Genomic DNA, 22,712 nt, shown 5'->3' with positions numbered 1-22,712 from the left:
CGGTGAATGCCGACGTGAAATACTTAGTTCTTGTGATGTATTTTCTACCCCTGATAAAGACCCTCGCGATTATCATCGTCGTCGTCGTCGTCGTCGTCGGCGGCGGCGGCGGCGGCGCTTTGGTAATAGCGACAACTCGCCATTGTATCACTTAAGGTGAGGTACCTTCCGCAAGCGACTGAGATGGCACTAAGCGATTGAAGCTGATTTGCCACCTCTTGTTTGATCAGCGTCATAAGGGCTTGAATGTAACTTGCGATGGGACACAGCAAGAAGTAGCGTCGCACTTTTAGTACTAAAATTTGAGATGGAGAACTGGGTCAAAGATGGGAAATTCATTCCGCCAAGTGTACAAATGGAGAAAATGAGGTGTGTGTGGGGAAGCATATTGCGCCAGTGACCGTGTGGCCTAATGGATAAGGCGTCGGACTTCGGATCCGAAGATTGCAGGTTCGAATCCTGTCACGGTCGAGTTTTTCCTGTTCTGCAAAAGATGCATGCTGTTTTAGTGTGTTGTTTGAGTACTGCAAAACTAGTTGAAAGTAGCTGCTGTCCGCTTCCTGGCTGCAAAACCGGCGTCTACCTGAAGCACAAGCAACACAAGGGTGATCTGTAGCGAAATTTTCGGCACAGTGCCGTTCAGGAGAGTTTTTGTTGCAACTACTGCATCTGATTCAGGACCCAAGGGCTACGCCACAGGCGTCTGCGCACAGTCGAGCATGTGTGTTGAATAATGGTGCTGATAGCCACGTATCATTTCAAGCAGATTTGATGCCTTTCGGAGACAATTTTTCATTAAATAGGATTGTAGCTGATTTGTGGCAGCAGGAAATAAGCTGTAGTCAAAAGAATCTTCAATAGATGGTCGCAGGTCAAATCAGTATTGTATGGCTCGTAACCCTTGTGTACAGCCCGGCTAGCTCAGTCGGTAGAGCATGAGACTCTTAATCTCAGGGTCGTGGGTTCGAGCCCCACGCTGGGCGCCTCAAAATTTTGTGTCTACGCGGATCCAACATGCGCCCCTCTCGTGAGCCTTGCGTGATGAACGTAACGGGTTACGACGATGCCTAGCTTCGGATGAATATCAGAGGAACGGTATTTGAAGCTGAAAGTAACTCTGAAATGAAATAAATTTGTTTTGGAATTTAATTTGTACATCGATATGGTGTGAGATGTGTAGGAAAGCAGCAGCTGTGCTAACGAAATGCAAATAATGGTCGCTCATGCGGTGCGTTTCGAGCTGAAGGGCTCCGATTCACTAGTCTGTAAGAACAAAGTACCCGAAAAGCGCGCTAGGAGCTCAGTGGCAGAGCGCTGGTCTAGTAAACCAGAGGTCGTGAGTTCGATCCTCACAGGAGGCAAATGAATTTTGTAACAGCCCCTCCCACCGTGGCCCTTTCGAAAAAAGCGGTCAAGGATAAAAAAAATTATGAATGGGTGCGGTATTTAAGAAATGCTGTCGCAAATGAATAGTGTGAATGGTGCTATTAAAGTGGGCACCAGACACTGCTGCTTTTGGCAGTCTCCGGTGAATGCCGACGTGAAATACTTAGTTCTTGTGATGTATTTTCTACCCCTGATAAAGACCCTCGCGATTATCATCGTCGTCGGCGGCGGCGGCGGCGCTTTGGTAATAGCGACAACTCGCCATTGTATCACTTAAGGTGAGGTACCTTCCGCAAGCGACTGAGATGGCACTAAGCGATTGAAGCTGATTTGCCACCTCTTGTTTGATCAGCGTCATAAGGGCTTGAATGTAACTTGCGATGGGACACAGCAAGAAGTAGCGTCGCACTTTTAGTACTAAAATTTGAGATGGAGAACTGGGTCAAAGATGGGAAATTCATTCCGCCAAGTGTACAAATGGTGAAAATGAGGTGTGTGTGGGGAAGCATATTGCGCCAGTGACCGTGTGGCCTAATGGATAAGGCGTCGGACTTCGGATCCGAAGATTGCAGGTTCGAATCCTGTCACGGTCGAGTTTTTCCTGTTCTGCAAAAGATGCATGCTGTTTTAGTGTGTTGTTTGAGTACTGCAAAACTAGTTGAAAGTAGCTGCTGTCCGCTTCCTGGCTGCAAAACCGGCGTCTACCTGAAGCACAAGCAACACAAGGGTGATCTGTAGCGAAATTTTCGGCACAGTGCCGTTCAGGAGAGTTTTTGTTGCAACTACTGCATCTGATTCAGGACCCAAGGGCTACGCCACAGGCGTCTGCGCACAGTCGAGCATGTGTGTTGAATAATGGTGCTGATAGCCACGTATCATTTCAAGCAGATTTGATGCCTTTCAGAGACAATTTTTCATTAAATAGGATTGTAGCTGATTTGTGGCAGCAGGAAATAAGCTGTAGTCAAAAGAATCTTCAATAGATGGTCGCAGGTCAAATCAGTATTGTATGGCTCGTAACCCTTGTGTACAGCCCGGCTAGCTCAGTCGGTAGAGCATGAGACTCTTAATCTCAGGGTCGTGGGTTCGCGCCCCACGCTGGGCGGCTCAAAATTTTGTGTCTACGCGGATCCAACATGCGCCCCTCTCGTGAGCCTTGCGTGATGAACGTAACGGGTTACGACGATGCCTAGCTTCGGATGAATATCAGAGGAACGGTATTTGAAGCTGAAAGTAACTCTGAAATGAAATAAATTTGTTTTGGAATTTAATTTGTACATCGATATGGTGTGAGATGTGTAGGAAAGCAGCAGCTGTGCTAACGAAATGCAAATAATGGTCGCTCATGCGGTGCGTTTCGAGCTGAAGGGCTCCGATTCACTAGTCTGTAAGAACAAAGTACCCGAAAAGCGCGCTAGGAGGCGCCTCCTTAGCTCAGTGGCAGAGCGTTGGTCTAGTAAACCAGAGGTCGTGAGTTCGATCCTAACAGGAGGCAAATGAATTTTGTAACAGCCCCTCCCACCGTGGCCCTTTCGAAAAAAGCGGTCAAGGATAAAAAAATTTATGAATGGGTGCGGTATTTAAGAAATGCTCTCGCAAATGAATAGTGTGAATGGTGCTATTAAAGTGGGCACCAGACACTGCTGCTTTTGGCAGTCTCCGGTGAATGCCGACGTGAAATACTTAGTTCTTGTGATGTGTGTGCGCTAGGAGGCGCCTCCTTAGCTCAGTGGCAGAGCGTTGGTCTAGTAAACCAGAGGTCGTGAGTTCGATCCTAACAGGAGGCAAATGAATTTTGTAACAGCCCCTCCCACCGTGGCCCTTTCGAAAAAAGCGGTCAAGGATAAAAAAATTTATGAATGGGTGCGGTATTTAAGAAATGCTCTCGCAAATGAATAGTGTGAATGGTGCTATTAAAGTGGGCACCAGACACTGCTGCTTTTGGCAGTCTCCGGTGAATGCCGACGTGAAATACTTAGTTCTTGTGATGTATTTTCTACCCCTGATAAAGACCCTCGCGATTATCATCGTCGTCGTCGTCGTCGTCGTCGGCGGCGGCGGCGCTTTGGTAATAGCGACAACTCGCCATTGTATCACTTAAGGTGAGGTACCTTCCGCAAGCGACTGAGATGGCACTAAGCGATTGAAGCTGATTTGCCACCTCTTGTTTGATCAGCGTCATAAGGGCTTGAATGTAACTTGCGATGGGACACAGCAAGAAGTAGCGTCGCACTTTTAGTACTAAAATTTGAGATGGAGAACTGGGTCAAAGATGGGAAATTCATTCCGCCAAGTGTACAAATGGTGAAAATGAGGTGTGTGTGGGGAAGCATATTGCGCCAGTGACCGTGTGGCCTAATGGATAAGGCGTCGGACTTCGGATCCGAAGATTGCAGGTTCGAATCCTGTCACGGTCGAGTTTTTCCTGTTCTGCAAAAGATGCATGCTGTTTTAGTGTGTTGTTTGAGTACTGCAAAACTAGTTGAAAGTAGCTGCTGTCCGCTTCCTGGCTGCAAAACCGGCGTCTACCTGAAGCACAAGCAACACAAGGGTGATCTGTAGCGAAATTTTCGGCACAGTGCCGTTCAGGAGAGTTTTTGTTGCAACTACTGCATCTGATTCAGGACCCAAGGGCTACGCCACAGGCGTCTGCGCACAGTCGAGCATGTGTGTTGAATAATGGTGCTGATAGCCACGTATCATTTCAAGCAGATTTGATGCCTTTCAGAGACAATTTTTCATTAAATAGGATTGTAGCTGATTTGTGGCAGCAGGAAATAAGCTGTAGTCAAAAGAATCTTCAATAGATGGTCGCAGGTCAAATCAGTATTGTATGGCTCGTAACCCTTGTGTACAGCCCGGCTAGCTCAGTCGGTAGAGCATGAGACTCTTAATCTCAGGGTCGTGGGTTCGAGCCCCACGCTGGGCGGCTCAAAATTTTGTGTCTACGCGGATCCAACATGCGCCCCTCTCGTGAGCCTTGCGTGATGAACGTAACGGGTTACGACGATGCCTAGCTTCGGATGAATATCAGAGGAACGGTATTTGAAGCTGAAAGTAACTCTGAAATGAAATAAATTTGTTTTGGAATTTAATTTGTACATCGATATGGTGTGAGATGTGTAGGAAAGCAGCAGCTGTGCTAACGAAATGCAAATAATGGTCGCTCATGCGGTGCGTTTCGAGCTGAAGGGCTCCGATTCACTAGTCTGTAAGAACAAAGTACCCGAAAAGCGCGCTAGGAGGCGCCTCCTTAGCTCAGTGGCAGAGCGTTGGTCTAGTAAACCAGAGGTCGTGAGTTCGATCCTCACAGGAGGCAAATGAATTTTGTAACAGCCCCTCCCACCGTGGCCATTTCGAAAAAAGCGGTCAAGGATAAAAAAATTTATGAATGGGTGCGGTATTTAAGAAATGCTCTCGCAAATGAATAGTGTGAATGGTGCTATTAAAGTGGGCACCAGACACTGCTGCTTTTGGCAGTCTCCGGTGAATGCCGACGTGAAATACTTAGTTCTTGTGATGTATTTTCTACCCCTGATAAAGACCCTCGCGATTATCATCGTCGTCGTCGTCGTCGGCGGCGGCGGCGGCGGCGGCGCTTTGGTAATAGCGACAACTCGCCATTGTATCACTTAAGGTGAGGTACCTTCCGCAAGCGACTGAGATGGCACTAAGCGATTGAAGCTGATTTGCCACCTCTTGTTTGATCAGCGTCATAAGGGCTTGAATGTAACTTGCGATGGGACACAGCAAGAAGTAGCGTCGCACTTTTAGTACTAAAATTTGAGATGGAGAACTGGGTCAAAGATGGGAAATTCATTCCGCCAAGTGTACAAATGGTGAAAATGAGGTGTGTGTGGGGAAGCATATTGCGCCAGTGACCGTGTGGCCTAATGGATAAGGCGTCGGACTTCGGATCCGAAGATTGCAGGTTCGAATCCTGTCACGGTCGAGTTTTTCCTGTTCTGCAAAAGATGCATGCTGTTTTAGTGTGTTGTTTGAGTACTGCAAAACTAGTTGAAAGTAGCTGCTGTCCGCTTCCTGGCTGCAAAACCGGCGTCTACCTGAAGCACAAGCAACACAAGGGTGATCTGTAGCGAAATTTTCGGCACAGTGCCGTTCAGGAGAGTTTTTGTTGCAACTACTGCATCTGATTCAGGACCCAAGGGCTACGCCACAGGCGTCTGCGCACAGTCGAGCATGTGTGTTGAATAATGGTGCTGATAGCCACGTATCATTTCAAGCAGATTTGATGCCTTTCAGAGACAATTTTTCATTAAATAGGATTGTAGCTGATTTGTGGCAGCAGGAAATAAGCTGTAGTCAAAAGAATCTTCAATAGATGGTCGCAGGTCAAATCAGTATTGTATGGCTCGTAACCCTTGTGTACAGCCCGGCTAGCTCAGTCGGTAGAGCATGAGACTCTTAATCTCAGGGTCGTGGGTTCGAGCCCCACGCTGGGCGGCTCAAAATTTTGTGTCTACGCGGATCCAACATGCGCCCCTCTCGTGAGCCTTGCGTGATGAACGTAACGGGTTACGACGATGCCTAGCTTCGGATGAATATCAGAGGAACGGTATTTGAAGCTGAAAGTAACTCTGAAATGAAATAAATTTGTTTTGGAATTTAATTTGTACATCGATATGGTGTGAGATGTGTAGGAAAGCAGCAGCTGTGCTAACGAAATGCAAATAATGGTCGCTCATGCGGTGCGTTTCGAGCTGAAGGGCTCCGATTCACTAGTCTGTAAGAACAAAGTACCCGAAAAGCGCGCTAGGAGGCGCCTCCTTAGCTCAGTGGCAGAGTGCTGGTCTAGTAAACCAGAGGTCGTGAGTTCGATCCTCACAGGAGGCAAATGAATTTTGTAACAGCCCCTCCCACCGTGGCCCTTTCGAAAAAAGCGGTCAAGGATAAAAAAAAATTATGAATGGGTGCGGTATTTAAGAAATGCTCTCGCAAATGAATAGTGTGAATGGTGCTATTAAAGTGGGCACCAGACACTGCTGCTTTTGGCAGTCTCCGGTGAATGCCGACGTGAAATACTTAGTTCTTGTGATGTATTTTCTACCCCTGATAAAGACCCTCGCGATTATCATCGTCGTCGTCGTCGTCGGCGGCGGCGGCGGCGGCGGCGCTTTGGTAATAGCGACAACTCGCCATTGTATCACTTAAGGTGAGGTACCTTCCGCAAGCGACTGAGATGGCACTAAGCGATTGAAGCTGATTTGCCACCTCTTGTTTGATCAGCGTCATAAGGGCTTGAATGTAACTTGCGATGGGACACAGCAAGAAGTAGCGTCGCACTTTTAGTACTAAAATTTGAGATGGAGAACTGGGTCAAAGATGGGAAATTCATTCCGCCAAGTGTACAAATGGTGAAAATGAGGTGTGTGTGGGGAAGCATATTGCGCCAGTGACCGTGTGGCCTAATGGATAAGGCGTCGGACTTCGGATCCGAAGATTGCAGGTTCGAATCCTGTCACGGTCGAGTTTTTCCTGTTCTGCAAAAGATGCATGCTGTTTTAGTGTGTTGTTTGAGTACTGCAAAACTAGTTGAAAGTAGCTGCTGTCCGCTTCCTGGCTGCAAAACCGGCGTCTACCTGAAGCACAAGCAACACAAGGGTGATCTGTAGCGAAATTTTCGGCACAGTGCCGTTCAGGAGAGTTTTTGTTGCAACTACTGCATCTGATTCAGGACCCAAGGGCTACGCCACAGGCGTCTGCGCACAGTCGAGCATGTGTGTTGAATAATGGTGCTGATAGCCACGTATCATTTCAAGCAGATTTGATGCCTTTCGGAGACAATTTTTCATTAAATAGGATTGTAGCTGATTTGTGGCAGCAGGAAATAAGCTGTAGTCAAAAGAATCTTCAATAGATGGTCGCAGGTCAAATCAGTATTGTATGGCTCGTAACCCTTGTGTGCAGCCCGGCTAGCTCAGTCGGTAGAGCATGAGACTCTTAATCTCAGGGTCGTGGGTTCGAGCCCCACGCTGGGCGCCTCAAAATTTTGTGTCTACGCGGATCCAACATGCGCCCCTCTCGTGAGCCTTGCGTGATGAACGTAACGGGTTACGACGATGCCTAGCTTCGGATGAATATCAGAGGAACGGTATTTGAAGCTGAAAGTAACTCTGAAATGAAATAAATTTGTTTTCGAATTTAATTTGTACATCGATATGGTGTGAGATGTGTAGGAAAGCAGCAGCTGTGCTAACGAAATGCAAATAATGGTCGCTCATGCGGTGCGTTTCGAGCTGAAGGGCTCCGATTCACTAGTCTGTAAGAACAAAGTACCCGAAAAGCGCGCTAGGAGGCGCCTCCTTAGCTCAGTGGCAGAGCGTTGGTCTAGTAAACCAGAGGTCGTGAGTTCGATCCTCACAGGAGGCAAATGAATTTTGTAACAGCCCCTCCCACCGTGGCCATTTCGAAAATAGCGGTCAAGGATAAAAAAATTTATGAATGGGTGCGGTATTTAAGAAATGCTCTCGCAAATGAATAGTGTGAATGGTGCTATTAAAGTGGGCACCAGACACTGCTGCTTTTGGCAGTCTCCGGTGAATGCCGACGTGAAATACTTAGTTCTTGTGATGTATTTTCTACCCCTGATAAAGACCCTCGCGATTATCATCGTCGTCGTCGTCGTCGTCGTCGGCGGCGGCGGCGGCGGCGCTTTGGTAATAGCGACAACTCGCCATTGTATCACTTAAGGTGAGGTACCTTCCGCAAGCGACTGAGATGGCACTAAGCGATTGAAGCTGATTTGCCACCTCTTGTTTGATCAGCGTCATAAGGGCTTGAATGTAACTTGCGATGGGACACAGCAAGTAGTAGCGTCGCACTTTTAGTACTAAAATTTGAGATGGAGAACTGGGTCAAAGATGGGAAATTCATTCCGCCAAGTGTACAAATGGTGAAAATGAGGTGTGTGTGGGGAAGCATATTGCGCCAGTGACCGTGTGGCCTAATGGATAAGGCGTCGGACTTCGGATCCGAAGATTGCAGGTTCGAATCCTGTCACGGTCGAGTTTTTCCTGTTCTGCAAAAGATGCATGCTGTTTTAGTGTGTTGTTTGAGTACTGCAAAACTAGTTGAAAGTAGCTGCTGTCCGCTTCCTGGCTGCAAAACCGGCGTCTACCTGAAGCACAAGCAACACAAGGGTGATCTGTAGCGAAATTTTCGGCACAGTGCCGTTCAGGAGAGTTTTTGTTGCAACTACTGCATCTGATTCAGGACCCAAGGGCTACGCCACAGGCGTCTGCGCACAGTCGAGCATGTGTGTTGAATAATGGTGCTGATAGCCACGTATCATTTCAAGCAGATTTGATGCCTTTCGGAGACAATTTTTCATTAAATAGGATTGTAGCTGATTTGTGGCAGCAGGAAATAAGCTGTAGTCAAAAGAATCTTCAATAGATGGTCGCAGGTCAAATCAGTATTGTATGGCTCGTAACCCTTGTGTGCAGCCCGGCTAGCTCAGTCGGTAGAGCATGAGACTCTTAATCTCAGGGTCGTGGGTTCGAGCCCCACGCTGGGCGCCTCAAAATTTTGTGTCTACGCGGATCCAACATGCGCCCCTCTCGTGAGCCTTGCGTGATGAACGTAACGGGTTACGACGATGCCTAGCTTCGGATGAATATCAGAGGAACGGTATTTGAAGCTGAAAGTAACTCTGAAATGAAATAAATTTGTTTTGGAATTTAATTTGTACATCGATATGGTGTGAGATGTGTAGGAAAGCAGCAGCTGTGCTAACGAAATGCAAATAATGGTCGCTCATGCGGTGCGTTTCGAGCTGAAGGGCTCCGATTCACTAGTCTGTAAGAACAAAGTACCCGAAAAGCGCGCTAGGAGCTCAGTGGCAGAGCGCTGGTCTAGTAAACCAGAGGTCGTGAGTTCGATCCTCACAGGAGGCAAATGAATTTTGTAACAGCCCCTCCCACCGTGGCCCTTTCGAAAAAAGCGGTCAAGGATAAAAAAAATTATGAATGGGTGCGGTATTTAAGAAATGCTCTCGCAAATGAATAGTGTGAATGGTGCTATTAAAGTGGGCACCAGACACTGCTGCTTTTGGCAGTCTCCGGTGAATGCCGACGTGAAATACTTAGTTCTTGTGATGTATTTTCTACCCCTGATAAAGACCCTCGCGATTATCATCGTCGTCGGCGGCGGCGGCGGCGCTTTGGTAATAGCGACAACTCGCCATTGTATCACTTAAGGTGAGGTACCTTCCGCAAGCGACTGAGATGGCACTAAGCGATTGAAGCTGATTTGCCACCTCTTGTTTGATCAGCGTCATAAGGGCTTGAATGTAACTTGCGATGGGACACAGCAAGAAGTAGCGTCGCACTTTTAGTACTAAAATTTGAGATGGAGAACTGGGTCAAAGATGGGAAATTCATTCCGCCAAGTGTACAAATGGTGAAAATGAGGTGTGTGTGGGGAAGCATATTGCGCCAGTGACCGTGTGGCCTAATGGATAAGGCGTCGGACTTCGGATCCGAAGATTGCAGGTTCGAATCCTGTCACGGTTGAGTTTTTCCTGTTCTGCAAAAGATGCATGCTGTTTTAGTGTGTTGTTTGAGTACTGCAAAACTAGTTGAAAGTAGCTGCTGTCCGCTTCCTGGCTGCAAAACCGGCGTCTACCTGAAGCACAAGCAACACAAGGGTGATCTGTAGCGAAATTTTCGGCACAGTGCCGTTCAGGAGAGTTTTTGTTGCAACTACTGCATCTGATTCAGGACCCAAGGGCTACGCCACAGGCGTCTGCGCACAGTCGAGCATGTGTGTTGAATAATGGTGCTGATAGCCACGTATCATTTCAAGCAGATTTGATGCCTTTCGGAGACAATTTTTCATTAAATAGGATTGTAGCTGATTTGTGGCAGCAGGAAATAAGCTGTAGTCAAAAGAATCTTCAATAGATGGTCGCAGGTCAAATCAGTATTGTATGGCTCGTAACCCTTGTGTACAGCCCGGCTAGCTCAGTCGGTAGAGCATGAGACTCTTAATCTCAAGGTCGTGGGTTCGAGCCCCACGCTGGGCGGCTCAAAATTTTGTGTCTACGCGGATCCAACATGCGCCCCTCTCGTGAGCCTTGCGTGATGAACGTAACGGGTTACGACGATGCCTAGCTTCGGATGAATATCAGAGGAACGGTATTTGAAGCTGAAAGTAACTCCGAAATGAAATAAATTTGTTTTGGAATTTAATTTGTACATCGATATGGTGTGAGATGTGTAGGAAAGCAGCAGCTGTGCTAACGAAATGCAAATAATGGTCGCTCATGCGGTGCGTTTCGAGCTGAAGGGCTCCGATTCACTAGTCTGTAAGAACAAAGTACCCGAAAAGCGCGCTAGGAGGCGCCTCCTTAGCTCAGTGGCAGAGCGCTGGTCTAGTAAACCAGAGGTCGAGAGTTCGATCCTCACAGGAGGCAAATGAATTTTGTAACAGCCCTTCCCACCGTGGCCCTTTCGAAAAAAGCGGTCAAGGATAAAAAAAATTATGAATGGGTGCGGTATTTAAGAAATGCTCTCGCAAATGAATAGTGTGAATTGTGCTATTAAAGTGGGCACCAGACACTGCTGCTTTTGGCAGTCTCCGGTGAATGCCGACGTGAAATACTTAGTTCTTGTGATGTATTTTCTACCCCTGATAAAGACCCTCGCGATTATCATCGTCGTCGTCGTCGGCGGCGGCGGCGCTTTGGTAATAGCGACAACTCGCCATTGTATCACTTAAGGTGAGGTACCTTCCGCAAGCGACTGAGATGGCACTAAGCGATGGAAGCTGATTTGCCACCTCTTGTTTGATCAGCGTCATAAGGGCTTGAATGTAACTTGCGATGGGACACAGCAAGAAGTAGCGTCGCACTTTTAGTACTAAAATTTGAGATGGAGAACTGGGTCAAAGATGGGAAATTCATTCCGCCAAGTGTACAAATGGTGAAAATGAGGTGTGTGTGGGGAAGCATATTGCGCCAGTGACCGTGTGGCCTAATGGATAAGGCGTCGGACTTCGGATCCGAAGATTGCAGGTTCGAATCCTGTCACGGTTGAGTTTTTCCTGTTCTGCAAAAGATGCATGCTGTTTTAGTGTGTTGTTTGAGTACTGCAAAACTAGTTGAAAGTAGCTGCTGTCCGCTTCCTGGCTGCAAAACCGGCGTCTACCTGAAGCACAAGCAACACAAGGGTGATCTGTAGCGAAATTTTCGGCACAGTGCCGTTCAGGAGAGTTTTTGTTGCAACTACTGCATCTGATTCAGGACCCAAGGGCTACGCCACAGGCGTCTGCGCACAGTCGAGCATGTGTGTTGAATAATGGTGCTGATAGCCACGTATCATTTCAAGCAGATTTGATGCCTTTCGGAGACAATTTTTCATTAAATAGGATTGTAGCTGATTTGTGGCAGCAGGAAATAAGATGTAGTCAAAAGAATCTTCAATAGATGGTCGCCGGTCAAATCAGTATTGTATGTCTCGTAACCCTTGTGTACAGCCCGGCTAGCTCAGTCGGTAGAGCATGAGACTCTTAATCTCAGGGTCGTGGGTTCGAGCCCCACGCTGGGCGGCTCAAAATTTTGTGTCTACGCGGATCCAACATGCGCCCCTCTCGTGAGCCTTGCGTGATGAACGTAACGGGTTACGACGATGCCTAGCTTCGGATGAATATCAGAGGAACGGTATTTGAAGCTGAAAGTAACTCTGAAATGAAATAAATTTGTTTCGGAATTTAATTTGTACATCGATATGGTGTGAGATGTGTAGGAAAGCAGCAGCTGTGCTAACGAAATGCAAATAATGGTCGCTCATGCGGTGCGTTTCGAGCTGAAGGGCTCCGATTCACTAGTCTGTAAGAACAAAGTACCCGAAAAGCGCGCTAGGAGGCGCCTCCTTAGCTCAGTGGCAGAGCGCTGGTCTAGTAAACCAGAGGTCGAGAGTTCGATCCTCACAGGAGGCAAATGAATTTTGTAACAGCCCCTCCCACCGTGGCCCTTTCGAGAAAAGCGGTCAAGGATAAAAAAAATTATGAATGGGTGCGGTATTTAAGAAATGCTCACGCAAATGAATAGTGTGAATGGTGCTATTAAAGTGGGCACCAGACACTGCTGCTTTTGGCAGTCTCCGGTGAATGCCGACGTGAAATACTTAGTTCTTGTGATGTATTTTCTACCCCTGATAAAGACCCTCGCGATTATCATCGTCGTCGGCGGCGGCGGCGGCGCTTTGGTAATAGCGACAACTCGCCATTGTATCACTTAAGGTGAGGTACCTTCCGCAAGCGACTGAGATGGCACTAAGCGATTGAAGCTGATTTGCCACCTCTTGTTTGATCAGCGTCATAAGGGCTTGAATGTAACTTGCGATGGGACACAGCAAGAAGTAGCGTCGCACTTTTAGTACTAAAATTTGAGATGGAGAACTGGGTCAAAGATGGGAAATTCATTCCGCCAAGTGTACAAATGGTGAAAATGAGGTGTGTGTGGGGAAGCATATTGCGCCAGTGACCGTGTGGCCTAATGGATAAGGCGTCGGACTTCGGATCCGAAGATTGCAGGTTCGAATCCTGTCACGGTTGAGTTTTTCCTGTTCTGCAAAAGATGCATGCTGTTTTAGTGTGTTGTTTGAGTACTGCAAAACTAGTTGAAAGTAGCTGCTGTCCGCTTCCTGGCTGCAAAACCGGCGTCTACCTGAAGCACAAGCAAGACAAGGGTGATCTGTAGCGAAATTTTCGGCACAGTGCCGTTCAGGAGAGTTTTTGTTGCAACTACTGCATCTGATTCAGGACCCAAGGGCTACGCCACAGGCGTCTGCGCACAGTCGAGCATGTGTGTTGAATAATGGTGCTGATAGCCACGTATCATTTCAAGCAGATTTGATGCCTTTCGGAGACAATTTTTCATTAAATAGGATTGTAGCTGATTTGTGGCAGCAGGAAATAAGCTGTAGTCAAAAGAATCTTCAATAGATGGTCGCAGGTCAAATCAGTATTGTATGGCTCGTAACCCTTGTGTACAGCCCGGCTAGCTCAGTTGGTCACATTCGCGCCTCGTCTTCGGCGCGAGACGGACGTGTGGCGGCCGCTGCGTGACGTTTCGTGTCAACAAGGCTGTTTTCCTGCGAGCTAGGTAGGCCGGCTCGCAAGCGCATTACTTAACTTTATTGTGTATTGATTTGTTGAAAATGAGAAAAGACACGATAAAATTCGCTTTCGATAGAAATTTCGTACGACCGAAAGCTTTTGAAATCAAACTGTGGCTAACGGAAAAAGTTGGAATTACTAAAGATGACTTAGTTGGAGTTCATTTGTCGTTTGTGACTAACTCGGCATATGTGAAATTGGCAAACCCTGCTAAATGTGTCGAAATTGTTGAACAATGTGGTGGTATTATTAAGTTCAATCACTTAGATGGCTCAGTTAGCGATGTTGTAGTATCCTATGCTGGGATGGGAATACGAACAGTAAGAGTGTTTGAGCTTCCTTTTGAAATGCCTGTAGTTGAAATCAATCGTGTTCTCGGGGCGTATGGCAGAGTAATTTCCAATGTTGCGGAATTGTGGTCAGAACCACACATGTTTCCCGTTCTGAATGGCGTTCGCCAGGTTAAGATCGAACTTCTCAAGCACATTCCTTCCTTTGTAATTATTGGAGGATACCGTGCGTTGATCATTTACGATGGACAGCCTCGCACCTGTGCCATTTGTAACTCGACAGAGCACGTACGTGCTGAGTGTAGTAGACGGAGGGTTCCTCAATTATCAAGTGAAGAGTCCGCAAGTGCAGGGCCTGTAGTTCAACTGAAGATGACGTACGCTGCTGCCACGTCACCTTTGCGATCAGCTCGGCAGACATCTTTCGAACTGGGGGAACAGTGCGAGCATCCAGAGGATGTTTTCAGCCATATAGACAGTGGTAGTGCCGTAGCTATGACTAACCATACAGCGCCCCAGCGCAACATCAGTGAAAGTCAGGTACCTGTAAATTACGACTGTGCCGCTCCTTCTTGTAGCTCGCGAGCAGAACCTTCTGCGGTTGCTGTGGATACCTCACTGCAACCGCCTGATAGCGAACGACATGACGAGACCAACACGAACGTAGCGGCAACGGACGATCCAGTTAAGAATATTGTTGGGAAGGACATGATCATAGATCACTCGCTCATCCAACTGACACAAGGAGTCAATGACTACGGTTCTGCTTCCCACAGCGCGGCTGACAGGCCACCTGCGACAGAGGCGAGTCTAAATGCAGTAGAACTTTCATCCACGCCTGGTGAAAAGAGCTGCGTAGGATCTTCGACTAGGACACAGGACCGGCTTGCATCGACGACTTCGTCTCCGCATTCGTCCGAAAAGTCCCCCGATTCGTCTCCAGAGAGGTCAAGATCGCCTCGGAAAACCAGGAAACGTCGCAAAAAGCGGTTAGCACACCAGGCTGCTGAAAGCTTAGCCCCGGCTCTGCGGGATAGGTTAAGGAGCATTCAGGAACAGACAACGATCGAAGACAATGGCCGGAGGGAACCTGAGGTCGGAAGCATAACATCGAATCTACGGAAATCAACTGAGTACGATGTCCGGGACAAAGGAGCACCAGGCCTCGAATTTTCAGACCATCAGGACGTAACTCATTCCCAACGTAGACAGTCTACCCACAATAGTCGTTCTGAATGGGCAGACGATACAGAGACACAAACGCCACATATATCTGCGAACAATGATATGGAATGTTAACCGAAACGTCTCAAGCTCAAGACTACACTTTGAGCCCACGAATGGCACGTGAATTCGGAATACACAGGCCTACTCGCCGAAAAGTCAAGTAAACAATAACAGCTCGTGCTCATGGATCAAACGTATCACGTAATGACTGTCAATATTAACAGGATCCAGAGTGCAACTAAAATTGCTGCCCTCAGGGACTTTATATATCAGTCAGATACCGATATTGCGCTTTTACAAGAAGTATGTTTTCAGAATTTGTATGTTCCGGGATTTACTGTAATCCTAAATGTCGCCTCCGAAAGCGCTTGCGGCACCGCTGTCCTGGTCAAGGAAGGTATTGCAATCACAGATGTAACCATGTTGGAATCGGGGCGGGGAATCAGTTTTAAGATTTTCAGTGTTACGATTTTAAATGTTTATGTGCCTTCGGGTAGCAATGGTCGAAATGAAAGAGCCAATTTTTTTAAAAATGATCTAGTGTATTTACTAAAAGAAAATCCCGTTGATGTAATAGTCGGAGGTGACTGGAATTGTGTCCTACACAGGAAAGACCAAACGCCAAATTTCAATTTCTCCCAAGAACTAGACAGTCTTGTGAAAACAATGAAATGGCAGGACGCTTGGGAGGTCAAATACCCCGTGTCTGTCCAGTACACATATTTTAGCACTAAAGCGCAAAGTAGGATCGACCGCATATACGTAAGTTCCAATTTAGCTAGCAAAATCAGTGGCGTCGAACGCATACCAACTTTCTTTTCAGACCATCTAGCAGTAAGGTGCAGCATTGGACTTCCTAAACAGAAGACATACTGGGGCCGTCCTTTTTGGAAATTAAATATCGCCATGCTTCGAGATAACGCCCTAACCGAGCAGTTAGAAGCTTCTTGGCAACTTTCACTCCGACAAAGCCACAAATACCGGTCAACGATAGATTGGTGGACTTCATGCGCCAAACCGAAACTTAGATCTACTCTAATTTCTTACAGTAGGGAACGGGCACTTTGGTCTCGGCGCACTGTTGAATTCTATTATACTTGTCTGCGAGACCTTTATGATATGCCAATGTCCGAGACTGTCAGAACGAGTATAAAACAGGTCAAGGCCGAACTTATTAGTCTTAAACGCAAACAGCTGGAAGGAATGACAATAAAATCACGAGTTCAAACCACAGTGGAAGAAGAACACGCTTCACTCTATCATCTACTCCAGCACGAAAAAAATCGTCGAAGAAATTTTATTCAGTCATTGCTCTCTGACGATCAACGTATTTTATATCAACAGAAAGATATTTTAAACGAGGCTCATAGGTATTATAATCAATTATACAGTGATCACCAGTATAACCCAGATCATGGACAGGAACTGCTCCGAAACTGTGATATGGAACAAATAGTAACTGAAGAACAAAACAGGAGTCTCACGGTTGAAATCCTGTCTGAAGACATTTTAGAAGTAATCAAAAGCTCACCTGTTAAAAAATCACCTGGGCCCGACGGTTTACCCTTAGAATTTTATTCCAAATATTGGCATATTATAAGGAATAAATTCACACAAGTCGTCAACGAAATCTTGAGTGGAGGGCACATACCTGACGAAATGAAAGAGTGTGTCACTGTTTTACTTCCTAAGGGAAACAATTCGGATGTCAAACAGCTCAACAACATGAGACCGATATCTTTAATGAACTCTGATTATAAAATTATTGCCAGGGTAGTCAAAAACAGACTCCGACCGGTGTTTGATACAGTAATTGGTCCCCATCAAACGTGTCTCCCGGGTCGGAATATTTTTAAAACAGTCTGCGAATACCGGGACATAATCAGTATCTTCTCAACGACATTGACAAAGGCTGGTCTCGTTTTTATCGACTTTTCTAAAGCCTTTGATAGGGTAAACCACGAATATTTATTTACCACAATGATGCATATAGGTTTTAACGACAACTTTTTAATTGTCTTAAAAAATTTATTGCAAGGCATGAAAACCAAAATTTTAATAAATGGACACTATACTAAAGATGTCGAAATAGCAAACGGTGTCCCGCAGGGAAGTCCTTTATCAATGATGCTATTTGTGGTAGCACTAGAACCTTTGCTGAAACGATTAAACAAGGAATTAGCAGGCATCTCGATTTCAGGGGTCAGTAACGCTACCAACGCTTACGCCGACGACGTCGGAGTCATCGTCAGAAGTAATGACGACGTATTAAGACTGAGAGAGATTGTTCGCCTCTACTGCTCCGCAACGGGAGCGCAAATCAACGATATGAAAAGCTCCTTTCTAAATCTCCACGGCTTCAGGAACACTGCCCTCGAATGGGCCAGGTCTGTAGACCATCACACTGCGTTAGGTGTGAGGTTCTACCGATGCCCCCTGCGAACAACAACATTCAACTGGAAGAAGGTCTTACATAGTATTCGAGGTACTTTAATAATGAACCGACTTAGAGACTTGAACATTATCCAAAGGGTGCAATTAATCAACTGCGCTGTCCTTTCGAAAGCAGTATATGTAGGTCAAATACTGCCAATACCTAAAACGATATCAAAAACCATCATGAGCTTCATCTGCAAGTATGTTTGGAGAGGTGAGATATTTAAAGTGGCAGCCAGTACTATAACATTAAAACCGAGAGAAGGAGGCCTCGGACTGACCGATATCCGCCGCAAAACTACGGCTCTTTATATCAAGCGTACACTTAAGCTTTTAGAAGACCGCCACAGTAATTTATCATCGAAACTTTTCCAAATACTTAAACCGGAGAGTATGGAACCACCTATTAACATCAGTAAAATATCTTACAAATTGCAGCACATCAGATTCTACTATTTAGAACTCAGTTATCTGCACTGCATTGTGGCGGATAAGAACAAAAGAAACTGCAGTTTCATAATGGATTGCCTTACTACAAAGGAACACCGAAACAGAATGGAATCAAAATATCCCACCCGCAACTGGCAAAATATATGGAAGAATATAAACAATAAAGTACTGTCCACCAATGTGCGTGGAGCCTGGTACAAGGTTGTCAATAATACCGTTGCCACAAATGAAAGATTACAGTCTATAGGATTGAGTGACACGAATCAGTGTCCACATTGTAATGTGATAGACACCCTACAGCATCGTCTAATATGCAACGGCTACCAGGTCATTTGGGACAGAGTCCGCCAACAGGTGGCGTTTATCAATCGGAACGACGGCAGACACCTTACTGTCGACATTCTCGTCAACCCTGAAAGCGTTGCTTTCCCTATTCAGAAGAATAATGTTACCCTATGGATACTGGGGAATTATGTCAATTATGTCATTAATAAACTCGGACTGCCCGACGTGCTGGACTATGAGCAACATGTATTAATGGAATATTATAAAATATATGGACAACGAAACAACAAGACATTGTATGGTAACATGCTACAAATATTATTTGAAAAACAAGGCATCGGATGAAGTACGCAATGAAGAATACGGATAAAATATCGAAGATTGCAATGCCAAAGTAGGGGATTGCTGCTAAGGGCGAAGTACGGAGGGGACTTCGTGGGCTGCAGGTCCGCTACGGTAGCCGTGAAGGCCTTAGCAGAATCCTGAAAAGGCCTTGAATTCTATGCCTAAATCCGTCGGCAAGAGCAATGATTCAATGGAGATAAATACAAGGCAATTATTAAGCATATATACTCATTCCAGATAAATGCTTTACTATCTACAAAAAAAGACATCTATTTTTTCTTTCATATTATTATATATTTTTTCTTTTTCAAGAACGTTTAATATCGTTAGCTGTTTTACTCATTCTCATCTTGCGAATCTCAAGGGCTAAAAGGAAGAAGCCCTTGCAGAGGCGAACTCAGTTATAATAAAAAAAAAATAATAGAAAAAAAAAAAAAAAAGTTGGTAGAGCATGAGACTCTTAATCTCAGGGTCGTGGGTTCGAGCCCCACGCTGGGCGCCTCAAAATTTTGTGTCTACGCGGATCCAACATGCGCCCCTCTCGTGAGCCTTGCGTGATGAACGTAACGGGTTACGACGATGCCTAGCTTCGGATGTATATCAGAGGAACGGTATTTGAAGCTGAAAGTAACTCTGAAATGAAATAAATTTGTTTTGGAATTTAATTTGTACATCGATATGGTGTGAGATGTGTAGGAAAGCAGCAGCTGTGCTAACGAAATGCAAATAATGGTCGCTCATGCGGTGCGTTTCGAGCTGAAGGGCTCCGATTCACTAGTCTGTAAGAACAAAGTACCCGAAAAGCGCGCTAGGAGGCGCCTCCTTAGCTCAGTGGCAGAGCGCTGGTCTAGTAAACCAGAGGTCGTGAGTTCGATCGTCACAGGAGGCAAATGAATTTTGTAACAGCCCCTCCCACCGTGGCCCTTTCGAAAAAAGCGGTCAAGGATAAAAAAAATTATGAATGAGTGCGGTATTTAAGAAATGCTCTCGCAAATGAATAGTGTGAATGGTGCTATTAAAGTGGGCACCAGACACTGCTGCTTTTGGCAGTCTCCGGTGAATGCCGACGTGAAATACTTAGTTCTTGTGATGTATTTTCTACCCCTGATAAAGACCCTCGCGATTATCATCGTCGTCGGCGGCGGCGGCGGCGCTTTGGTAATAGCGACAACTCGCCATTGTATCACTTAAGGTGAGGTACCTTCCGCAAGCGACTGAGATGGCACTAAGCGATTGAAGCTGATTTGCCACCTCTTGTTTGATCAGCGTCATAAGGGCTTGAATGTAACTTGCGATGGGACACAGCAAGAAGTAGCGTCGCACTTTTAGTACTAAAATTTGAGATGGAGAACTGGGTCAAAGATGGGAAATTCATTCCGCCAAGTGTACAAATGGTGAAAATGAGGTGTGTGTGGGGAAGCATATTGCGCCAGTGACCGTGTGGCCTAATGGATAAGGCGTCGGACTTCGGATCCGAAGATTGCAGGTTCGAATCCTGTCACGGTTGAGTTTTTCCTGTTCTGCAAAAGATGCATGCTGCTTTAGTGTGTTGTTTGAGTACTGCAAAACTAGTTGAAAGTAGCTGCTGTCCGCTTCCTGGCTGCAAAACCGGCGTCTACCTGAAGCACAAGCAACACAAGGGTGATCTGTAGCGAAATTTTCGGCACAGTGCCGTTCAGGAGAGTTTTTGTTGCAACTACTGCATCTGATTCAGGACCCAAGGGCTACGCCACAGGCGTCTGCGCACAGTCGAGCATGTGTGTTGAATAATGGTGCTGATAGCCACGTATCATTTCAAGCAGATTTGATGCCTTTCGGAGACAATTTTTCATTAAATAGGATTGTAGCTGATTTGTGGCAGCAGGAAATAAGCTGTAGTCAAAAGAATCTTCAATAGATGGTCGCAGGTCAAATCAGTATTGTATGGCTCGTAACCCTTGTGTACAGCCCGGCTAGCTCAGTCGGTAGAGCATGAGACTCTTTATCTCAGGGTCGTGGGTTCGAGCCCCACGCTGGGCGGCTCAAAATTTTGTGTCTACGCGGATCCAACATGCGCCCCTCTCGTGAGCCTTGCGTGATGAACGTAACGGGTTACGACGATGCCTAGCTTCGGATGAATATCAGAGGAACGGTATTTGAAGCTGAAAGTAACTCTGAAATGAAATAAATTTGTTTTGGAATTTAATTTGTACATCGATATGGTGTGAGATGTGTAGGAAAGCAGCAGGTGTGCTAACGAAATGCAAATAATGGTCGCTCATGCGGTGCGTTTCGAGCTGAAGGGCTCCGATTCACTAGTCTGTAAGAACAAAGTACCCGAAAAGCGCGCTAGGAGGCGCCTCCTTAGCTCAGTGGCAGAGCGCTGGTCTAGTAAACCAGAGGTCGTGAGTTCGATCCTCACAGGAGGCAAATGAATTTTGTAACAGCCCCTCCCACCGTGGCCCTTTCGAAAAAAGCGGTCAAGGATAAAAAAAATTATGAATGGGTGCGGTATTTAAGAAATGCTCTCGCAAATGAATAGTGTGAATGGTGCTATTAAAGTGGGCACCAGACACTGCTGCTTTTGGCAGTCTCCGGTGAATGCCGACGTGAAATACTTAGTTCTTGTGATGTATTTTCTACCCCTGATAAAGACCCTCGCGATTGTCGTCGTCGTCAGCGGCGGCGCTTTGGTAATAGCGACAACTCGCCATTGTATCACTTAAGGTGAGGTACCTTCCGCAAGCGACTGAGATGGCACTAAGCGATTGAAGCTGATTTGCCACCTCTTGTTTGATCAGCGTCATAAGGGCTTGAATGTAACTTGCGATGGGACACAGCAAGAAGTAGCGTCGCACTTTTAGTACTAAAATTTGAGATGGAGAACTGGGTCAAAGATGGGAAATTCATTCCGCCAAGTGTACAAATGGTGAAAATGAGGTGTGTGTGGGGAAGCATATTGCGCCAGTGACCGTGTGGCCTAATGGATAAGGCGTCGGACTTCGGATCCGAAGATTGCAGGTTCGAATCCTGTCACGGTTGAGTTTTTCCTGTTCTGCAAAAGATGCATGCTGTTTTAGTGTGTTGTTTGAGTACTGCAAAACTAGTTGAAAGTAGCTGCTGTCCGCTTCCTGGCTGCAAAACCGGCGTCTACCTGAAGCACAAGCAAGACAAGGGTGATCTGTAGCGAAATTTTCGGCACAGTGCCGTTCAGGAGAGTTTTTGTTGCAACTACTGCATCTGATTCAGGACCCAAGGGCTACGCCACAGGCGTCTGCGCACAGTCGAGCATGTGTGTTGAATAATGGTGCTGATAGCCACGTATCATTTCAAGCAGATTTGATGCCTTTCGGAGACAATTTTTCATTAAATAGGATTGTAGCTGATTTGTGGCAGCAGGAAATAAGCTGTAGTCAAAAGAATCTTCAATAGATGGTCGCAGGTCAAATCAGTATTGTATGGCTCGTAACCCTTGTGTACAGCCCGGCTAGCTCAGTTGGTAGAGCATGAGACTCTTAATCTCAGGGTCGTGGGTTCGAGCCCCACGCTGGGCGCCTCAAAATTTTGTGTCTACGCGGATCCAACATGCGCCCCTCTCGTGAGCCTTGCGTGATGAACGTAACGGGTTACGACGATGCCTAGCTTCGGATGAATATCAGAGGAACGGTATTTGAAGCTGAAAGTAACTCTGAAATGAAATAAATTTGTTTTGGAATTTAATTTGTACATCGATATGGTGTGAGATGTGTAGGAAAGCAGCAGCTGTGCTAACGAAATGCAAATAATGGTCGCTCATGCGGTGCGTTTCGAGCTGAAGGGCTCCGATTCACTAGTCTGTAAGAACAAAGTACCCGAGAAGCACGCTAGGAGGCGCCTCCTTAGCTCAGTGGCAGAGCGCTGGTCTAGTAAACCAGAGGTCGTGAGTTCGATCCTCACAGGAGGGAAATGAATTTTGTAACAGCCCCTCCCACCGTGGCCCTTTCGAAAAAAGCGGTCAAGGATAAAAAAAATTATGAATGAGTGCGGTATTTAAGAAATGCTCTCGCAAATGAATAGTGTGAATGGTGCTATTAAAGTGGGCACCAGACACTGCTGCTTTTGGCAGTCTCCGGTGAATGCCGACGTGAAATACTTAGTTCTTGTGATGTATTTTCTACCCCTGATAAAGACCCT

At 46.3% G+C, this 22,712-nt stretch overlaps 31 non-coding genes across 31 annotated transcripts; all 31 read left to right on the top strand.

The window, feature by feature from the left end:
* Window positions 1-398: 398 nt before the first annotated feature.
* On the top strand, window positions 399-471 carry Trnar-ucg (transfer RNA arginine (anticodon UCG)). The gene has a single exon. It is a non-coding gene; the product is annotated as a tRNA-Arg (tRNA).
* Window positions 472-910: 439 nt separating this feature from the next.
* Window positions 911-983, top strand: Trnak-cuu (transfer RNA lysine (anticodon CUU)). Its single transcript has one exon. It is a non-coding gene; the product is annotated as a tRNA-Lys (tRNA).
* Window positions 984-1,906: 923 nt separating this feature from the next.
* Trnar-ucg (transfer RNA arginine (anticodon UCG)) lies at window positions 1,907-1,979 on the top strand. The gene has a single exon. It is a non-coding gene; the product is annotated as a tRNA-Arg (tRNA).
* A 439-nt stretch (window positions 1,980-2,418) lies between these two features.
* Trnak-cuu (transfer RNA lysine (anticodon CUU)) lies at window positions 2,419-2,491 on the top strand. The gene has a single exon. It is a non-coding gene; the product is annotated as a tRNA-Lys (tRNA).
* A 318-nt stretch (window positions 2,492-2,809) lies between these two features.
* On the top strand, window positions 2,810-2,881 carry Trnat-agu (transfer RNA threonine (anticodon AGU)). The gene has a single exon. It is a non-coding gene; the product is annotated as a tRNA-Thr (tRNA).
* A 220-nt stretch (window positions 2,882-3,101) lies between these two features.
* On the top strand, window positions 3,102-3,173 carry Trnat-agu (transfer RNA threonine (anticodon AGU)). The gene has a single exon. It is a non-coding gene; the product is annotated as a tRNA-Thr (tRNA).
* Window positions 3,174-3,730: 557 nt separating this feature from the next.
* Trnar-ucg (transfer RNA arginine (anticodon UCG)) lies at window positions 3,731-3,803 on the top strand. The gene has a single exon. It is a non-coding gene; the product is annotated as a tRNA-Arg (tRNA).
* A 439-nt stretch (window positions 3,804-4,242) lies between these two features.
* Window positions 4,243-4,315, top strand: Trnak-cuu (transfer RNA lysine (anticodon CUU)). Its single transcript has one exon. It is a non-coding gene; the product is annotated as a tRNA-Lys (tRNA).
* Window positions 4,316-4,633: 318 nt separating this feature from the next.
* Trnat-agu (transfer RNA threonine (anticodon AGU)) lies at window positions 4,634-4,705 on the top strand. Its single transcript has one exon. It is a non-coding gene; the product is annotated as a tRNA-Thr (tRNA).
* Window positions 4,706-5,265: 560 nt separating this feature from the next.
* On the top strand, window positions 5,266-5,338 carry Trnar-ucg (transfer RNA arginine (anticodon UCG)). Its single transcript has one exon. It is a non-coding gene; the product is annotated as a tRNA-Arg (tRNA).
* Window positions 5,339-5,777: 439 nt separating this feature from the next.
* Trnak-cuu (transfer RNA lysine (anticodon CUU)) lies at window positions 5,778-5,850 on the top strand. The gene has a single exon. It is a non-coding gene; the product is annotated as a tRNA-Lys (tRNA).
* Window positions 5,851-6,168: 318 nt separating this feature from the next.
* Trnat-agu (transfer RNA threonine (anticodon AGU)) lies at window positions 6,169-6,240 on the top strand. Its single transcript has one exon. It is a non-coding gene; the product is annotated as a tRNA-Thr (tRNA).
* Window positions 6,241-6,801: 561 nt separating this feature from the next.
* Window positions 6,802-6,874, top strand: Trnar-ucg (transfer RNA arginine (anticodon UCG)). Its single transcript has one exon. It is a non-coding gene; the product is annotated as a tRNA-Arg (tRNA).
* A 439-nt stretch (window positions 6,875-7,313) lies between these two features.
* On the top strand, window positions 7,314-7,386 carry Trnak-cuu (transfer RNA lysine (anticodon CUU)). Its single transcript has one exon. It is a non-coding gene; the product is annotated as a tRNA-Lys (tRNA).
* A 318-nt stretch (window positions 7,387-7,704) lies between these two features.
* Trnat-agu (transfer RNA threonine (anticodon AGU)) lies at window positions 7,705-7,776 on the top strand. The gene has a single exon. It is a non-coding gene; the product is annotated as a tRNA-Thr (tRNA).
* A 563-nt stretch (window positions 7,777-8,339) lies between these two features.
* Trnar-ucg (transfer RNA arginine (anticodon UCG)) lies at window positions 8,340-8,412 on the top strand. Its single transcript has one exon. It is a non-coding gene; the product is annotated as a tRNA-Arg (tRNA).
* A 439-nt stretch (window positions 8,413-8,851) lies between these two features.
* Trnak-cuu (transfer RNA lysine (anticodon CUU)) lies at window positions 8,852-8,924 on the top strand. Its single transcript has one exon. It is a non-coding gene; the product is annotated as a tRNA-Lys (tRNA).
* Window positions 8,925-9,847: 923 nt separating this feature from the next.
* On the top strand, window positions 9,848-9,920 carry Trnar-ucg (transfer RNA arginine (anticodon UCG)). The gene has a single exon. It is a non-coding gene; the product is annotated as a tRNA-Arg (tRNA).
* Window positions 9,921-10,359: 439 nt separating this feature from the next.
* Trnak-cuu (transfer RNA lysine (anticodon CUU)) lies at window positions 10,360-10,432 on the top strand. Its single transcript has one exon. It is a non-coding gene; the product is annotated as a tRNA-Lys (tRNA).
* A 318-nt stretch (window positions 10,433-10,750) lies between these two features.
* Trnat-agu (transfer RNA threonine (anticodon AGU)) lies at window positions 10,751-10,822 on the top strand. Its single transcript has one exon. It is a non-coding gene; the product is annotated as a tRNA-Thr (tRNA).
* Window positions 10,823-11,370: 548 nt separating this feature from the next.
* Window positions 11,371-11,443, top strand: Trnar-ucg (transfer RNA arginine (anticodon UCG)). Its single transcript has one exon. It is a non-coding gene; the product is annotated as a tRNA-Arg (tRNA).
* Window positions 11,444-11,882: 439 nt separating this feature from the next.
* On the top strand, window positions 11,883-11,955 carry Trnak-cuu (transfer RNA lysine (anticodon CUU)). Its single transcript has one exon. It is a non-coding gene; the product is annotated as a tRNA-Lys (tRNA).
* Window positions 11,956-12,273: 318 nt separating this feature from the next.
* Trnat-agu (transfer RNA threonine (anticodon AGU)) lies at window positions 12,274-12,345 on the top strand. Its single transcript has one exon. It is a non-coding gene; the product is annotated as a tRNA-Thr (tRNA).
* Window positions 12,346-12,890: 545 nt separating this feature from the next.
* On the top strand, window positions 12,891-12,963 carry Trnar-ucg (transfer RNA arginine (anticodon UCG)). The gene has a single exon. It is a non-coding gene; the product is annotated as a tRNA-Arg (tRNA).
* Window positions 12,964-19,377: 6,414 nt separating this feature from the next.
* Trnat-agu (transfer RNA threonine (anticodon AGU)) lies at window positions 19,378-19,449 on the top strand. The gene has a single exon. It is a non-coding gene; the product is annotated as a tRNA-Thr (tRNA).
* Window positions 19,450-19,994: 545 nt separating this feature from the next.
* On the top strand, window positions 19,995-20,067 carry Trnar-ucg (transfer RNA arginine (anticodon UCG)). Its single transcript has one exon. It is a non-coding gene; the product is annotated as a tRNA-Arg (tRNA).
* Window positions 20,068-20,506: 439 nt separating this feature from the next.
* Trnak-cuu (transfer RNA lysine (anticodon CUU)) lies at window positions 20,507-20,579 on the top strand. Its single transcript has one exon. It is a non-coding gene; the product is annotated as a tRNA-Lys (tRNA).
* A 318-nt stretch (window positions 20,580-20,897) lies between these two features.
* On the top strand, window positions 20,898-20,969 carry Trnat-agu (transfer RNA threonine (anticodon AGU)). Its single transcript has one exon. It is a non-coding gene; the product is annotated as a tRNA-Thr (tRNA).
* A 539-nt stretch (window positions 20,970-21,508) lies between these two features.
* On the top strand, window positions 21,509-21,581 carry Trnar-ucg (transfer RNA arginine (anticodon UCG)). Its single transcript has one exon. It is a non-coding gene; the product is annotated as a tRNA-Arg (tRNA).
* A 439-nt stretch (window positions 21,582-22,020) lies between these two features.
* On the top strand, window positions 22,021-22,093 carry Trnak-cuu (transfer RNA lysine (anticodon CUU)). Its single transcript has one exon. It is a non-coding gene; the product is annotated as a tRNA-Lys (tRNA).
* Window positions 22,094-22,411: 318 nt separating this feature from the next.
* Trnat-agu (transfer RNA threonine (anticodon AGU)) lies at window positions 22,412-22,483 on the top strand. Its single transcript has one exon. It is a non-coding gene; the product is annotated as a tRNA-Thr (tRNA).
* Window positions 22,484-22,712: the final 229 nt, after the last annotated feature.

Source organism: Schistocerca cancellata, chromosome 8 (genome assembly GCF_023864275.1).
Source record: "Schistocerca cancellata isolate TAMUIC-IGC-003103 chromosome 8, iqSchCanc2.1, whole genome shotgun sequence".
Lineage (NCBI taxonomy): Eukaryota > Metazoa > Arthropoda > Insecta > Orthoptera > Acrididae > Schistocerca > Schistocerca cancellata.
Note: the sequence above shows the minus strand (reverse complement) of the source record. Positions and strands in the feature narration are given on the sequence as shown.